Source organism: Lotus japonicus, chromosome 1, assembly GCF_012489685.1.
Source record: "Lotus japonicus ecotype B-129 chromosome 1, LjGifu_v1.2".
NCBI classification, from domain to species: Eukaryota; Viridiplantae; Streptophyta; class Magnoliopsida; order Fabales; family Fabaceae; genus Lotus; species Lotus japonicus.
Genome location: NC_080041.1, coordinates 30,316,486 through 30,335,068, shown reverse-complemented (window position 1 = coordinate 30,335,068; position 18,583 = coordinate 30,316,486). Strand labels below are relative to the sequence as shown.

General features: G+C 44.8%; 1 long non-coding RNA gene across 1 annotated transcript; it reads left to right on the top strand.

The window, feature by feature from the left end:
- Positions 1–5,517: 5,517 nt before the first annotated feature.
- On the top strand, positions 5,518–7,605 carry LOC130731779 (uncharacterized). Its single transcript, XR_009016821.1, has 2 exons — positions 5,518–5,842; positions 7,364–7,605. It is a non-coding gene; the product is annotated as an uncharacterized LOC130731779 (long non-coding RNA).
- The last annotated feature ends 10,978 nt before the right edge of the window (positions 7,606–18,583 follow it).

Genomic DNA, 18,583 nt, shown 5'->3' with positions numbered 1-18,583 from the left:
TGCCCTTAGCAAACTCACGATCTGTAATCTTCTGGTACTCTTCATAAGAGATAGTACTTAGAAGAATTTCTCTAGCTTTGTGATGTTGTGAGTACAACTTCTTTTGATCTGCAGTCATCTCTGACCTTGGGATCTTTTTGCCTTCTGCATCAACTGGACGCTCATAGCCATCCATAATAATATCCCAGAGATCTGCATCGAAACCCAGAAAGAAACTTTCAAGTCTATCTTTCCAGTATTCGAACCTTTGACCGTCGAACATGGGAAGCTTTGCATTGTATCCATCTTTCTGTGTTTCACTGGTGGTAGCCATTGTTTTTCACACCGGCCCGGATCACTGAACACTGTTAGGTGTGGTTATCAGAACTTGCGCTCTGATACCAATTGAAGGTATGAAAAACGGTAGAAAGGGGGGGGGGTTTGAATAACGTTTTCAAGATAAAACTTCCACCTTAAGATTTTATCAAATATTTTGAGACTCAAAGGTGCTTAAGATAAGAGATAGAAAAGCACACAAGGATTTTATCCCGGTTCACTTGATAAATCACTCAAGCTAATCCAGTCCACCCATTAAGGTGATTTCTTCCTTCTTAGAATGAAGGCAATCCACTAATCAGGTATGTGTTACAACTGCACTTGAAACCTACAAGTGACTAACAATACACTGACTTAGCTCACACTAAGATTCACTCTCTTAGTCTACTTTAGGATCCGATCAACCTTGATCTCCTAAAGGCAAACTATACAACTGTATATGAAGTTCTTGTTTACACAGAAAATGCTTCTCAAAAGCTTATAGTAAACACAATAAAATTCAAGATGAAAGAAAGCTTAGAAGGTTTGAATATTGCTTGCGCGTGTGTAAGTTATTCTAGCCGCTTCTTTCAGTCTTCAGCCTCTATTTATACTCCAAGGATTAGGGTTTGAACGTTGCATGGGAATGCTACCATTGGAGGGCAGTTCTGGAAATTCCAGCTTCTACTGTGGCTGAGAATGTAGGTTAGGTCGTTAGGATAGTACACTTTGCTTTTATACTTTGGATAGTGACTTGACCTTTAACCTCGTTAGACTTCTGATCAGAGGAGCGCTTCGCGTTGGAACTTGTGAAGCTGGTTGATCAGAGTCAGAAGGAAGCTTGGACCTCTGACCGTTGTACCTTCTGATCTTCACTTCAGAGGATCAGTACATGGTCTTCGGAGCCAGTTCCTTCTGGACTTCAAAGTCTTCACTCTTCAGCTTCTTGATCCTCAGAGTCTTCTACACCATCAGAACTTCTGAGCCCTCAGAGTGTCTTGGTTGTCAGAACATCTGGATCATCAGAGCTTCAAGTGAGCTGAGTCCTTATCAGAGCTTTATATACTTCAGATCTTCAGAAGCTTTTCTACTGTTCAGACTGAACATAGAGATTGCGAAAGCGTTGCTAGGATCACTCTTTAAGCACAGTGCATCTGATTTGTGTGAATTTGGGACAAGGTCAGAACCTGTTAAGATCACACTCTGAAAACACGTTAGAGTACCATAATTGTTCATATCAAAAGGTTAACTTGTAATCATCAAAACATAGAGTTGTACTACTAGATCAAAACTTGATCTTACACTCAGGAGGCCGTTTGTCAGCCTTCCGAGGAGGCCTCCGACGACTCCGTTATCGAAACAGCTCGCCAGGCCGGCGGCTCTACTACGAGAAACCGCTCGAGGACATTCTTGTCACCGAGAAGTTCCCAAATGATCGCCGGCCCTGGCAGCGCTGCACGGTTGACCACGGCGTGAAGAGACCCCATTTCTTTTATGTCTACGAGTACTTGTTCCTCGATCTGGGAATCAAGCTACCCTTCTCCCCCTTCTTTCGACAAGTTATGGGGGAGATCAATGTGGTCCCATGCCAACTGCATCAAAACGCTTGGGCCTTCGCGCGATGTTTTGAGATCCTGGGTAACGCTGTCGATCTTGAGCCCATGGGTGGGTTTCCCTGAAATCCCGCACGGGCCGACAACGTCTTCACCCCTACAAGAGCAACATCAAGATGGGGCCTGGGCGCCGGTACTTCCGTGTAGTCGTGCATCCCACATATCCTGAAGCTTTCACCCTTCGGGACGGGACTGCCCAATTCCCCTTCTACTGGTCTTCCTGTTCTTGAATGGTCACAATTGCTCGAAGCTGCCCGCAAGAACACCCTTGATTCATTCCTAGGTTAGACTTTTCTCTTTTGCCGCATCATTATATTCCCTGTGGAGTCTGTTAATAATCATTTGTTTTTCCTGCTTCTCTCAGGGGAAATGAAGTTCACGAAGGCTGAATTGGAGCGCGCTCTCACTGCCAAGGTGATTAAGTTTCCCCCCACGTTCAATACTGGCGGGGGTAAGAGAAGACTTGCTGCTTTGGGTGCTGGCATCGAGACCACCATTCCTTCCCCAAAGAAGCGGGTCAAAGGGTCCCAAAAGTCCGCGCCCGTCGAACCAGCGCCAGGCTCCACAAGCGGTACTTCCTTTTCTGAGGCCGGCGAGGCAACGCCAAGCGTCGCCATTCCTGAATCCGACGAGCCAATGCCAGACGTCGCCGTGCTTCCCGAGTCTGGTGGGCTAGTGTTGGGTGCCACCGACAATGCTGCTCTTCCCCCCCCCCAATGAAAAGATCCCACAAATCCGAAGAAGCTGAAACCGGCGAGGATGGAGAGGACAGAGCCGCGACCCCTTTGTTAAAGAAGAAAAAGAGAATACAAGAAAACCAAAACTGGTGAGACCGCTGACCCTCGCCAGAGACCACTTGGCGAGAACGAACCAAATCTAGAAGGCGGGGCGGGGACTCTGCCCTCCCATAAAGAGACCCTTAACAGCCAGGGTGCACTGTTGGTCAATCTGCAAGTGTACAGAAACCTTTGGGTTTTAGAATATCGAACCACAGGGATTGTGAGTGAGAATTGTGGATTTAAGCCTAAAGTTTGCAAGTTTTGAAAACAGTAAAATTCTGAAATTGATTTTGATTGTTGATGAAAAAGGATTTGCAAAAGAGCGATATTGAAAGTGTTGAAAATAACAATTGATGGAAATGCCTTGGGTTATTGATCATCTAATCCACTCTAGTCTACCAATCTTATGCATGTGAAACCTTGATTCATCCCTTGTTGCTTTAGCCTATGTACTTACTAATTGATTCCTCACAAAAGTAATTCTCCCAAATTGAAAGTTAACCCCAATTCCTTGTGTACTCAATCATTCATTTGAGGTTTTAAAGCATACATATTCAGGCCAACAAAACCTTACCCTCACTCTATTCCTAGAAGCAAGCATAGAAGGATCTATTCCAATTCATATCCCTAAATCATAACAAACTTCCATTTGATTATAATCTAGCCTATAGCAAGGGTGCACCAACGCTAAACATGCATAATGGAATTGAAATACAAGGTTAAATCAAGAACTCATGCATAAAGATAGGATTTAGAAAACTAAAGCTTCATAAAATCTCTTAAACCCAAAGCACAAAAGGAAACTAGCCACTCATGGCTAGAGAATTCATACGAGAAAATGTTAAAAACCTGAGAAAGATTACAAGTTAGAAGCCTCCCACAAGCCCCAAGGTTCTCCTCAAAGAAATTGGCTAAAACCTTATTTATAGACAAAATACACGAGTCTGGGCGCAATTAGCGCCTGAGCGCCAATTCCATGCCCAAAACATGCCTCTGGAAGGCAATTGGCACCTAGGAACCAATTGAGCATGCCTAGGCGCCAATTCAGAAATCCTGAAAAATGCAATTGGCGCCTAGGCGCCAATGGAGCACGCCTAGGCGCTCTAAGCTCGCTGGAAAGCCCTTTTAGCTTCTTCATAACTCCTCTTCAAGCCTCTTTAAGCCTTCCTTCAATTCCATGCTTCTTGAACTTCCTTCTCCTTTAGTTTCAGACCTGAAAGCTTAACCACCAAGCAGAGGAAAATATCCAGAAGCTCAAAGAGCTTATTAGCAAAGAGGACCCTCAAATAACATAAGAAAATCATGCAAGTCCTAAACTTACTTAAAATGCAAGAAAAGTCCTTATAAAGCTACAAAATTACCAAAACAAAGTAAAGACACAAAGAAAGATAAAAATGCATGAGAATGCATGAAACACTACATGAGACTCAACAAAAAGACTCAAAACAAACAAAGAAATGACCCTAAAAACACTACTAAATTAGGGTCATCATGCACCCGAGGGCACCGCTTCCGTCGCCCCTCAACCAGTCCCATCTCCAGACCATCCGACTCAACAAGTCGAGGTGAGCTTCCCCCGTTCGTCCAATTGAGTCGAAATGATGAGGATCAGGCTCCCGTCGTCCCGCCATCTCCTCATCACTCTTCTCTTGCCTCTAGCCGCCTCAACACCGAAGGAAAGGAAAGTTTCCTTTCGAACCAACAACCTACTCCTGTCGACTTTATATTGACTGATCCTTTCTTTAGTAGTTTGAAGGAGGCTGATTATCCTGATCTAGACGGCGTGGCACAAGAAGCCGAGTCTCCTCCACGCGGGATGCCTTTTTGCTAAGCTATCCCAAGATTCGGCCATCGCCTTGCCACGCTCGAGGCGTACGGCGAGCGTGATAGGCTGTTAACCCAGGTGGCGGCCCAGGTAATCAAGCTGAACAACTTAGGCATTGAGATGTGTGGTCGCGAGACTGACATATTCGCCCGTGACAGGAAGGTGGAGGACCTAGAGGACGAGCTGGACGAAATGTAGAAGGAATTAGAGGCGAGGGCCCAGGTGATTGCCGCGAGTAGGTAAGCTCATGTCGCCAAAGATAAGGAGCTTGCATCTTTACGTAATGACTTGGCGTCGTCGAACGAGGCCTTTGCCACGGTGAGAACCCTGCTGGAAGCAAAGGACAGAGCTATCGCGGAGGCGGCAGCCCTGGCATCTTCTGAGGCCAAAGCCCTTAGAACGAAGTTGGAGATTGAAGGTTCTGCTAAGGCCGTGGAAGAGCGCGGCCCCGGTTTCTTCCTTTCTAAAGCCCAGGTTCTGCATCTTTATGAAGGATAGGATCTCAGCGGGATGGGGGCCTTCAAGTGATTTACCCCTGAGGGTTTGGTCGGCCTTGATGATCCTCCAGGCTTCGACGCAGAGTACTTTTCGGCTGCTGAAAATGTAAGGCCCTAAGTTCAATTTGGAACAATTTTATGGAAGTTCGAATAAAATTGAAGTTTTAGCTAATGTTTGATAACTGGCAGATTAGAACTGTCAACTTGTGCGAATTTTTAGAGGGTCTTAACGACTTCATTTGGGAAAACTTCCTTCATGAGAGTTGTAGCCCTTTAAGTTAAGAAAATTCTCGATGTGGTTTCGTGTAAATCCGATATCTGTAGCTCCAGATATCCCTGTTTTAATGAGCAAAGGTCGGGCTGTACAGTACCAGCGAACTAGATGAGGAGTTTTTATTTTAATTCCGATTTTGCTTCTGTTTTTACATAGAAGGACTTGGGTTTTAATTGAGTTTAGACCAGATTAAGAACTAAACTGATGGGCCAAGGGTTCGGGCTTGAAAGAATATTGAAACCCTAGCCCACTTTGCATGGGGTTTAGTCTAGAGGGGGGAAAACCCTGTTCTTTCACAATCAGAACAGAACCTGCACAAACTCACGTAAGAACAGAAAGGGAAGCATACAGAAGAGAGAAAAGAGAGAACTCGAGAGAGAGCAAGAGAAGCCGCCGCCGCCCAAGCGATAACCATCATCGTGTAGCGCGCGCAAGGGAGTGGAGGAGGTCGCGCGCGAGGGAGAGAAGAGGGACGGCGAGAGAAGCTGAGAACGTGGACAGCAACGTTTCTGAACCGTGTTCATCACCAAAGCTTCTTCTTTTCAGACCAAGAACCCAAGGTAAGGGCTGGTCCTAGGATTGGGTAGATTGCCTAGGGTATTTGCCATGTTTTACTATGAGAAAAGCCACGAACATGATTGCTTTTGCAAGAGTTTTGTGTTCATGATGCTTGCTGTTTTTTTTGCCTTGAGATCTTGATGTTTTGCTTCTGATTTGAGATGAAATGTTGATGCCATGATTCTCCATTAATCATCACTACAACTACCGTTTCTTCTATGACTTTGCTTGATTAAAATGATTGAAGATTTATATGCTTAGATCTGCCTTTTGTGCTAGAATTGATGGTTATCTTGGTTCTGGAAATTTAAGCATGATATATGATATATGATATGTGGTTCTTGCTGCTGGAATATGGTTTAAAACTCTGGGACTTGAATGGTTGAAAAATTAATTTGAAGGCAAAAGTATCTCTGCCAGTTTCCTGTACTGGACAGCGAGTTTTGGAGCTTAATTACACCTAATTCGGGGTCTCAAATGAAAAAGGGATAAACTGGAAAATTGTAGATTTTCGAATTGGCTTTCTATGCATATAAAGAACATAATTTTTGGTCTAGTAATGAGGTCTGGAGGTCGATCTTAGTGACTGTTGCACCTGCTGTTCTTCCTGTACCGGACAGCAAGCTTTAAGGCCTAATATCACCTAATTCTGGATCTCAAATGGAAAAGTGATAAACTATAAAAGTGTAGAGTTTCGAATTATCTTTCCATTCATGTATCATGTGAATTTTGTGGCTAAGTATTGCGGTCTGTAGACCAGTTTTAGTACACGCTGCACCTGTTGTCCAAAAACACTAAATTTGAGAAATTGTTGGAAATGCTAGTAACATGTGATTAGGGACCTTTGTGAGATTTTTATATGATGATATCTGTAAACTGAGCCTCTGGAATTTGTAAATAATTTGTGAATTTGGGAGGCCCTGATTATTTCTATGCTTTGCATGAAGTTTAGTTGTGACTTGTTTAGGAGGTCGCTCACCCAGCTGTAATTCCTCCTAGTGTGACTGTTATTTCTTGACGTTGTAATCTGATACGATATTAACTCATAAGACTCTAGGATTGACATTAGAGCCTTAAACACCAAGAGAATGAATTTATAACTCGCTTGCAAGTAAATGTGAATAATTTGGACATAGGTCAGGTAGACTATGGTCCATGAGAACGATGGTACCTTGCACGCGAGGGAGTTATTTGGGTTGACTGCGGTCTCCCGTGAACCTTGTGGGCCGGTGTGGCTTCACGTAATTTGGTTGACTGCGGTCACCGGAACTTTTGTGGATCATTGCGGCTCCACGTGATTTGGTTGACTGCGGTCACCGTGATAACCGTGCCTCTGCGGAAGCACGAAGATGGCCATGGAAGTTTTGGTGGGTTGTGTGAAGTGAGATTCCGTTAGTAACTGACTCTTTCCCATAAAAGACATATAATGTACTTATATTATGTTGTTGTTGATTTTGTCATTATCATTCTTTTTGTTGGACCTGACCCTGCTTGTTTGCTATGTGTTTATTTGGGGGGGGTAGATGGTCGTGAAGATAATGGCGATGACTCATTCTTGGGAGTTGATGCTACGTGACGTGCCAATACCGGAGGACGACTACACTTCAGAGGAAGAGGAAGAGGCTAAGGAATAGGGTTTTGGTTGAGAGTCTTTTGTTTTCTGTTGGGGTTGAGAGTTTCCGAAGTGTTGGTATCGAACAATTTTATTGCTTAAATTCGAATGAACAAGTTTTGATGTAATCTTTATTTTCATTCAGGCCTTTGATTCGTACTCTTTACAGTTGGTTATTTAAAAAGTTTTACGATGTTGGTTACTTCCGCGTGTTTTTGGAAAGGTTATGTTTCAAGAGTTTTCGTAAAATGAAAGGTTTGTCATTAATTGAAGATTAATAAGTGAATCGACGAAAACTCTTTACGAAAATTGGTTAATTAGTTACTGTGTAACACTCAAGAAATCGGGGCGTTACAGAAAACGCAAGAAGAGAAGAAAATATTAATGCAGTCTGACTACTTGTATTTATTTTCCGCTTACGACTTTTGTAATTATTATTGCCCTGCAGGGTAGCTATTAATGAAAGTTTGTTGAAGTTCCTTCTGTTTTCTTCTACTCATCGCTCTGCCACATTTTGCCTTTGCGTTTGTTTTATGATTTAAGTTTGAGTTTTGTGTGGCGATTTTGAATGTGTGCCAACGAAAACTAAGACTTTCGCTCAGTTTTGAACTGAGGCTTTGTTCACACCATATTTCCCGTAAGATTAGGTATGGCCTTGCCAGTTTTATCCTGGCGAGGACTTAAAGTGGTTGGGGTCCCAATGGTCATGTGGGTTGCCCGAGACTTAGCCTAGTTATGAGTGCTCGCCCATATTTCGGGGAGGCTTTTGGGATAAGAAGCTTTTCCGCACATGTCGCTAACGAGTATCAGCGGTTCGCGCCGGACTTTCCGGAGCGATCCCCAGACATCAAGGTCATGTTGGGATCGCCACCTTCAGGGAATTTTTCCCATCGGGCGACCGTGATAATTCAGTTTGTGAGTTAGGAGTATTGCTGAGAATATCCTTTTGTATTTGATTGTAAAAAAAAGATTTTACATTTGAGACATGCCTCATTAAAAAAATCCCGTTGTAGAGAAAAAGAGTACATCTTTATTTTTGACCTAATTCCTGCTTTTCCTCGCCGCGCCCTTGCTCCTGTCATTGGCCCTCCTGATCAGAGCACCACGCCAAACACCCCATCCTTCAGATCCGATGTGCTCGCCTCCCACCCTTTGCCCTTGCGAAGCCAGTCTCCTCGCCTGACCGACCCGCAGTAAAGAGGATCTTAATCTAACTCGCTTCTTTGCTTGTGGCGCTGAGCCGACTTTGAAGGTTTAAAAATCGCCGATCCTACTGGTTTCCAATATCCCGCCTTTCCCTTTTCCTTGCTCCTGCGGCGGTGCGCTCGGCTCTCTTTCCCTACCTTCTCCGGTTTGCCCCGGGGTTGCTCAAATGTTCCCCATCCGCTTTGTTCACCGCCGCCCTGATGTAGATTCAGTCGAACCGTATCTTGCATCACTACCCCCTTCTGACTCCAATTAAAGAGGTCAAAATTGTCCCCCACCAACTTCACTAGGCGCCTCTCCTAACAAGCCGTGAGCCTGGGCTCAATCGCCAACATTCCTCTGCTAAATTTGTACATTTCCAAGTCCTCGATTATGTTCGCCCAGCGCTCCTTCGCATGGGCATCAGTGAACTGGCCATCTCTTCTCGTCCTACCATCTAGCCTTTCCTGACCCCGGCTGCTCCTCAGTCTCTCATTCCTTCGATCAACCCTCCGCTCCAATCTTCCTGCACCGCTTCGGCCCTGACCTTGCGCGCCCGACCAACCTTGATCGCCTTCTAAGATCTCGATCTCGTGGCACCTGTGTCCATCGCTGGCTCCCTTCTTTACATACAAACTAAGGCAATTTTTGTAGCATTCCCTTGCCCTCCGCTGATCTACCACGATCTTTCCGACCTTACCGCTGATCAGCGAGTACTTCACCGCTAGGTGAGCCATTGAAATCACTGCGCAGAGACAATTTAGCGTGTTCTGTTGGTAAATCCGCAAGTGTACGGAATCCACCCGGTTTTAAATATCGAACCACAGGGATTGTGAGTGACTAGATTCGGTTTAAGCCTCGACTTTGAAGGTTTGTTTTATTAAGATAAAGATATATCGAAGTAGCAAAGATAAAATAAACAAAAACTCAGAAAAGAACATGCTTTGGGTTCTTGCTCAACTAGACAATTCAAGTACATCATTCTAAGCACTTGAACTCATGAATCTCTCCTTGATGATATAGCCTAGTTACTCACTTATTGATTCCTCACATAAGCAATTCTCTCATACTAAAAGCTAAGCCCAATTCCTTGTGTACTTAGTCATTTATATGAGGTTTTAGACCATGCAAATTCAGGCCATCAAACCCCAACCCTTCCTCTATTCCTAGTAGCAAGCATAGAAGGTGTAATCCCAAATCGGTTCCCTAATCTATAACAAACTTCCGTTCTGATTATAGAAAAGCATAAAGCAAGCATGCATACAAGCTTAGATTGAAATTTAGAATATGGGATTCAAGAAAAGAAGAAGAACATGTGGGAAAGAACTTAAGAGTATAACTCAAATATGAAAAGTCTTACAAAGAAAACCAAAGCAATAGAAGAGAGATTAGCCAAGCATGGCTCAAGCCATGCTTGGCTAAGAACCTGAATTACAAGCTTGGAAGCCTTCTCTCACTCTCCTAGATGATCCTCTACCTCTGAATGTTACAAAGTATGAAAATATATTCAAAATTACAAAAGAAAATGACTATAATCCTATTTATAAGAAAAATTCACGAGTATGGGTTGTTCCTAGCGCTCAGGCGCCAATTCAGAGCGCCTGAGCGCCAATTCCATGCTGAAAAAGTGCCTTTGGAAGGTAATTGGCGCCTAGGCGCCAATTCAAAGCGCCTGAGCGCCAATTCAGAGCGCCTAGGCGCCAATTCCAATTTCTGGAACAGGGCAATTGGCGCCTAGGCGCCAATGGAGCATGCCTAGGCGCTCAGACTCGCTGGAAAGTCCCTTGATCTTCATTTTAACTCCTCTTTATGCCTCTTTAAGCCTCCCTTCAATTCACCAAGCTTCTTGACCTTCCTTCTTCTTCAGTTTCAGACCTGATTACTCTCATCAAAGCTCAAGGAAAAATATCAAGAATACCAACCATTTAATTGCACAAGGGACTCAAAACTAATGACAATTAGCAAAAGACTCAAACTATACTAAAATGCAACTAAAGCCCTTATAAAACTACAAAATTACTAAACTAATGCAAATGCACAAATAAAAGTTAAAATGCATGAGAATGCATGAAACACTACATGAGACATAAGAAAAAGACTCAAAACTAACAAAGAAAAACCGTAAAAACATCATATAAACTCGGGTCATCATGTTCCGTCCGATGATGACATTGTATGATGCCACGACCTGCAAAACCAAATACCTTACACGCAAAAGCTTGGCGTTCTCATCAACAGCAAAAACCGTGTCTAAATCCAAGTAGCCACGCACCCAGACCTATTCTCCTGAAAAGCCTACCAAAGTCCCAGTGTACGGCGTCAAGTCCTTATCTATTAACTCCAACTGGTCGAACGCATCTCCGTAAATAATATCCGCAGAACTTCCCTGGTCCAAAAGTACTCTTCGCACATTGAAGTTGTTGATCCTTACCATCACACCACATGATCATCCTTATGTGTCTTGATCCCCTCAAAGTCTGCTGATGATATCACTATGTCTAGGTGATGAAAACCGAATGGGGTCGAATACTCTTGCACTGATGTTACCGCCCTTACATGCATGCGCCTCGCCGAGGATGTATCACCGCCTCCGCCGAAACCACCAGCAATTGTGTTTATCGTCCCAACCGGCGACTCAAGATCTTTGTTGAAGGTTTCTTCAGCTCCCTTCTTTCTTGTCGCCAATGTCTCCTTCTTGTCGGCTGTTGGTGTTTGACGACGGTCGTCCCGCCTGCGATCATCCTGCTGACGACCTCCTTTGTATCGATTTCCCTGCTGTCAATCGCCTAGGCAGCGATCACCTCGATCATTCAACTGTGAGCGTCCTGCCCTGATTAGCCTTTCAATCTCGTTTTTCAACGTGAAGCAATCTCCGGTGTCATGGCCCGCCGAGGCGGGTTGGCTTCCCCCTCGCCCTCTTCGACTGCGTGTGTCGCCTTGACTTCCAGGAGCAATTCTTTCAAATGTGCGCTCAAACTTTTTCCCGATTCCTCACGCCGGCGGGAATCGGTTTGATGCCACGGGCGCCGACGCTCAAAACTTTCCTTCTTTGGATAGAGTTGCTCCTTTGCAAACTTTTTTACTGGCTTTGCTTTCTTGTCCTTCCGCTTACTGCTTTCCCCTTTTTCCCGACTTTGTTTGATCGCCGGCGAAACGTCCCTCTGATCGCCATCCTTCTCCATCTTTGCACGCTTCCTTTTGAAAGCGTCATCCTCCTCATCCAAGATGTAGGTGTTCGCCCGAGCCCGGATTTCGGCCATCGACCGAGCTGGCTTACGACTCAACTTACTGTTTAGCTTTTCCGGTTGTAGTCCATTCTTGAAAGCACGCGCACAGGCATGCAGTTCCGACTCTTCAATCTTAACAGATGTTGCACTAAACCGCCTCACGTACTGTTTCAAAGTTTTACCCTCTGATTGGCGAACGTTGTACAGATCTACGATTGTTACCTTCTTGATCTTAATCGCGGAGAATTGGACAAGGAACTTCGACGAGAAGTCACGAAAATTTGTAATGGATCCCCGAGGAAGAGTTGTGAACCAAGCCATTGTTGTGCCCTTAAACGTCGACGGGAATATCCTGCACTTCACCGCGTCTAAAGCTGAGCTTATGATCATCTTCGTGTTGAAATAAAGCAGATGATCCTTTGGATCGATCTTTCCACTATACGTCTCGAGAACAAGGTTCTTCATGTTGTCCGGGATGGCCACCTCCCACACTGTCGCTGAGAACAGCTCGAACTCCGCGACGGCCACTGCTTCCCGCTCTCCTTCGTCTTGCTTCTCGAGGCGATAGTACTCTAACTGCTCCTGCAAATAATCGTTCCGTTGTCGTGTGTCGTCAACGTTGCGGATCAAACGTCTCCAATCTCTGTCGCTCAGGTGAGGACGGTGGAGAGGGTAGCGGAGGTGTCGGAGAAGGAGGAGGCGGCGGAGGCGGAGGAGGAGTCAGTTACTCAGATTGCTTGCGACGAACCTCTTCGCGGCGTGACCTTCCTCTTACGCGACGCGTTGGTGAACCGCGCCTCCGCTCTAGCTCTCCGTCGGGTCGTTGACGACGTGTCTCCATCAAATTCCAATTGCAAACCGAGAATTCAACCGGAAATACGAAAATCAAAGAAAATTCCACAAAAAATCGAACTTCTCTCAACCAAATCACAATCCATGTAGTCCGGCAATCGAAATCTACCGATTCCCAAAGACGGCGCTAAATGTTCTATCCAAGAACATAGAGATGAGGTACGGTTCCAAGAGTGAAGGGATTGCAATGTGAAAATTTAGAGAGAGAGAGAGAGAGCTTGTAACTGCTTAGAGAGAGAATGTAACTGAATTTCAAGTTTGTTATTTCTCAAATGAGCTAAGAGTCCCTTACAATTGGTAACTGCCCCCTATTTATAGGCTTGGGGCTGGGCGTAGCATTCCTAACTATCCTTAGTGGGCTAGTATCCCTGGATTGTGCACCGCCCTGAGGCAAGCGTCCCTAGGCGAGGGCCCCTGGGATCTCGCCTAGTCCATTACTGTTTTTATTTCTTAAAAGCGTTGGATGCCATGATTATATGATTCTTACTTGAAAAGCATGCTAAGTATGATGTCAAGATTTGATACCATGTTGCTTTGTGCTATACGTGTAACATCAGATTGCATGATAACAAGATTTTGTTGATTGTTTGGGTGTTGTGGCCGAAACCCTATTCCCTAGGGTTAGGTGTGTTTTTCTTGCTTGTGTTATGATAATAGCATGATTAAAATTTCTGATTCATGGGGTTGGGTGTAAAACCCTAATCCTCTAGGTGATGTATATGCATGATGCCCTGTATTTTATTTTCAAGACTTATGAAATTGTTAACTGTTGATCAAATTTAGTAACTTGAGATAAGTGATGAGAACCTTTCGCTTGCAAGTTGTGCGAATGATTGTGGTGATAGTGCTAGCTGAGATGATGGCCACTATGGCCCAGGCAATGACTAATCAGGCAAACGACAACGCTCAGAGGCGTGCTGCAGTGGAAGCGCGTCATCAACACCAGCGTCAGAGGGAGGTGACTCTGGATCAGAACAAGGGGCTGAATGACTTCAGGAGACAGGATCCACCTAAGTTCTCGGGCGGTACTGAAACGGACTAAGCGGATCTTTGGATCGAGGAAATAGAGAAGATCTTTGGTGTACTACAGACTGCTGAGGGAGACAGGGTGGGCATGGCAACCTTTCTGCTTTTGGGCGATGCTGAGTACTGGTGGAGGGGCGCCAGAGGGATTATGGAGGCAAACCATGTGGAGGTGAACTGGAATTCATTTCGTGCTGCTTTCTTGGAAAAATATTTTCCAGATAGTGCTCGCGATGAGCGTGAGGTGTAGTTTCTGACTCTTCGTCAAGGGAGCATGTCTATTCCGGAGTATGCTGCTAAGCTGGAATCCTTGGCCAAACACTTCCGATTTTTCCGTGATCAGGTTGACGAACCCTACATCTGCAAGCGCTTTGTGAACGGGCTGAGGGCTGACATTGAGGACTCAGTAAGACCGTTAGGGATTGTGCGATTCCAGGCATTGGTTGAGAAGGCTACGGAGGTAGAACTGATGAAGAACAAGAGGTTGAACAGGGCTGGAGTTGGGGGACCGATGAGGTCGGGCTCCCACAGTTTTCAAGGAAGAGGAAGATTTCAGGCGAGGAAACCTTACCAACGTCCTACGGGGGGAGGGTTTACCCAAGGATCTTACAAGCCGATGGCTGCTGCTGCTGCTTCTGGAGGGTCGGGAAACCGTACCCCAAACAAGAATGTGACCTGCTTTAAGTGTGGGGCCGTCGGGCACTATTCAAATGTGTGCCCAGCGTCACAATCGTTATGTTTCAACTACAACTGACCAGGGCATCTGGCTGTGGACTGCAAGGCACCTAAGGTGGAACCGTCTGTGAATACGGCCAGAGGAATGCGCCCAGTTGCGAGGGGAAGAGTTTATACAATGGATGGCGGGGACGCCGAAGAAGTGGATGGCTTGATCAGAGGAGAATGTGAAATCGACGGTAATCTTCTAACTGTACTCTTTGATTCTGGTGCAACTCATTCTTTTGTTTCTAAGGATTGCGTATCAAGATTGAATCTGCCTATCACTGCTTTGAGTTTTGATCTTATGGTGACTACACCTGCTAAGACACTACTTGCTAATGCTGCATGCATGCATTGCAGTAGTATATAGAGATAGGACTTTTCATGCCAACCTAGTATGTCTATCCCTTAAAAACCTAGATGTAATCCTAGGAATGGATTGGTTGTCCCACTACCATTGTCTTTTGGACTGTAGTTGAAAGAAAGTGGTGTTCCCTGACTCGGACCTTTTCGAGTACCTTTCTGCTAACCACATTAGTACATCGCTGAGCGAGGGCGCTCAGACGTACTCTTCCTTGCTAAGTCTGGAGGGTAGGAAGGACTCAGATGTTCATGGCATTCCGGTGGTTCGAGATTTCGCTGATGTTTTTCCTGGAGACGTACCTGGACTACCGCCAGTACGCGACGTGGAGTTTGTAATCGACATTGTACCCGGAACCGGACCGATTTTGATCGCACCTTACCGTATGGCACCTGCAGAGCTAGTGGACTTGAAGTCTCAGATGGAGGATCTTTCGGCGAAAGGATTTATTCGACCAAGTGTCTCAGAGTGGGGAGCGCGAGTGCTTTTGGTCAAGAAGAAAGACGGAAAGTCTAGATTGTGTGTGGACTATCGACAGCTCAACAAGGCGATGGTCAAGAACAGATACCCGTTACCGAGGATAGATGATTTGATGGACCAACTACGAGGGGCTGCCGTATTCTCCAAGATAGACTTGAAGTCGGGCTATCACCAGATCAGAGTGAAGACTGAGGATATACCGAAGACTGCTTTCAGAACTCGCTACGGACACTACGAGTACCTAGTGATGCCGTTTGGAGTGACGAATGCACCTGCTGTTTTCATGGACTACATGAACCGTACCTTTCATGAGTTCTTGGATCGGTTTGTGGTGGTGTTTATCGACGACATTCTAATCTAATCGAAGGACGCTAAGGAGCATGAGGGACATCTGCATCAAGTTTTACAAGTGTTGCGGGAGAAAAAGCTGTATGCGAACCCGTCCAAGTGTGAGTTTTGGCTTGAGGAAGTCAAATTCTTAAGCCATGTTATTTCAAAGGAAGGCATAGCTGTGAATCCAGCGAAAGTGGAGACTGTTTTAGCTTGGGAACAACCGAAGACAGTGACGGAAATCAGAAGTTTTGTGGGCTTAGCTGGGTATTATAGACGTTTCATTGAGGGTTTTGCCAGGATCGTTGGACCTTTGACTCAACTTACGAGGAAGGATCAACCTTTTACATGGATAGAAGCGTGTGAGACAAGTTTTCAGACCATGAAGGAACGTTTGACGACGTCACCTGTGCTTATTTTGCCAAAAACGGAGGAACCTTATGAAGTCTACTATGATGCTTCACATCACGGCTTGGGGTGTGTACTGATGCAACATCGAAAAGTGGTGGCTTATGCTTCGAGACAGCTGAAGACTCATGAGAAGAACTACCCGACGCACGATTTGGAGTTAGCATCTATTGTGTTTTCGCTTAAAATCTGGAGGCATTACCTCTATGGTTGTACTTTCACTATATTTAGCGATCACAAGAGTCTTAAATACTTGTTCGATCAGAAGGAGCTGAACATGAGACAACGAAGATGGATGGAGTTCATCAAGGACTACGAGTTTACGCTGCAATATCACCCTGGGAAGGCAAATGTAGTTGCTGATGCTTTGAGTAGGAAGATGCATGTCTCGTCAATGATGGTTAAAGAGCTGGAGTTGCTGGAACAATTTCGAGATATGAGTTTGGGTGTGACACCGTCTGAGGGAATGTTGAAGTTCGGTATGATCAGAATCGCCAATGGACTGATGGAAGAGATTAGAGAGCAACAATTGCAAGATGTGTTTCTGCAAGAGAAGAGAAACTTAGTGATTCAAGGGAAAGACCCGGAGTTCAAGATAGGGGCTGACAACATCCTACGATGCAAGGACAGAGTTTGTGTACCCAACAACCCAGAATTGAGAAGGTTGATCATGGATGAAGGGCACAAGAGCAAGTGGAGTATTCATCCTGGAATGACAAAGATGTATCAAGACTTGAAACTGAACTTCTGGTGGCCAGGAATGAAGAAACAAGTGGCCGAGTCTGTAGCTACATGTTTGACTTGTCAGAAGGCTAAGGTAGAGCATCAGAGACCTGCCGGTATGTTACACAGGTTAGACGTGCCAGAATGGAAATGGGATAGCATCTCCATGGATTTTGTGGTGGCCTTGCCAAGAACACAGAAGAGACACGATTCGATTTGGGTAATCGTGGACCGTTTGACCAAGTCAGCACATTTTCTACCAGTGAGAATTACCTATAACATGGAGAAGTTGGCTAAGATTTATGGGGCCGAGATTGTTCGCCTACACGGAGTTCCGACGAGTATTGTTTCTGACCGAGATCCAAAGTTTACTTAACACTTTTGGGGAGCTCTTCATGAGGCGTTAGGAACCAAACTGAGATTGAGTTCGGCGTATCATCCACAAACGGACGGGCAGACAGAGAGAACTATTCAGACGTTAGAGGATCTACTGCATGCTTGTGTGTTGGACAACAAAGGAAGCTGGGATGATCTTCTGCCATTGATCGAATTCACCTACAACAACAGTTTTTATGCGAGCATAGGTATGGCACCGTATGAGGCTTTGTATGGTCGAAAGTGTAGGACACCTTTGTGTTGGTATCAAGATGGGGAGAGTTTGTTAATTGGACCGGAACTTCTGCAACAGACTGAAGGTATGAAAAACTGTAGAAAGGGGGGGTTTGAATAACGTTTTCAAGATAAAGCTTCCACCTTAAAGATTTTGACAAATCTTTCGAGAGCTTAAGTGCTAAAGATAAGAGATAGAAAAGCACACAAGGATTTTATCCTGGTTCACTTGATAAATCACTCAAGCTAATCCAGTCCACCCGTTAAGGTGATTTCTTCTTTCTTGGAATGAAGGCAATCCACTAATCAGGTAAGAGTTACAACTGCACTTGAAACCTACAAGTGACTAACAATTACACTGACTTAGCTCACACTAAGATTCATGTAACACCCCGAATTCCAGGTGTCACTTTAGTAACCAAAAATAAACTTTACGCGAAAAACAGGTAATTTTTTTTTTTCTTTCCTTTAAATCAAAGCGATAAGGAAGTAAAGACAAACCCCAACAACTAACTAACCGATATACAATATATACATCTGTACAGCCTCAGCTGCACTCCATGTCACGCGAAGCTGTAAGACCTGAATTTTCAGAACAAGCTAGTTTCCGACTCACGCGTAGGATCAGTGTAAGCGTGACAGGAGTTTGATATTTGAGGAAGATTAATGAAGAAGAAAGTTCAGGAATTGCTTGAGGAATGTTGCGTAGTCGTTTTCGGAGTTAGTGCGAGTCGTCTGCACACTTGCCTTAGGGCGAGCGTGTCCAGAATAGGTTATTTCGCTCTTAAAGCAACGTTTTGAGTGAGATTTCAAACTCTGGGAAAATTTAAAGATTCTCTTTATTTTTCCATCGACCAGCGTTTCATTTCGGAACTCTGGACTGTACGCACGATAGGTTTCATTTTTCGGATGTCCGCCGACGCTAATTTCTTTGCTTCGAAACCCTAGTTTTGAGCGATGGATGAAGACTTTTTCTATTCGGGACTTCTAACGAAGATTCCGTCCGCGTTGCCAGACTTGTTTCGACATTTCCAATCTTTCTTCAGTAGGAAGTTTTGTCGTCTGAGCATCACAGCAAAAAGTAGTTTTTCGGGGCAGATTAACCGACACCGCTTTTGAGTTTTTCGATATCGTTTTTCCCAAATCCTAGATATTTGTTTTGAGTTCTGGAATTCTGACGCTAGAATCTCTCTTAGAATTTCTCGGTGATCGTGCT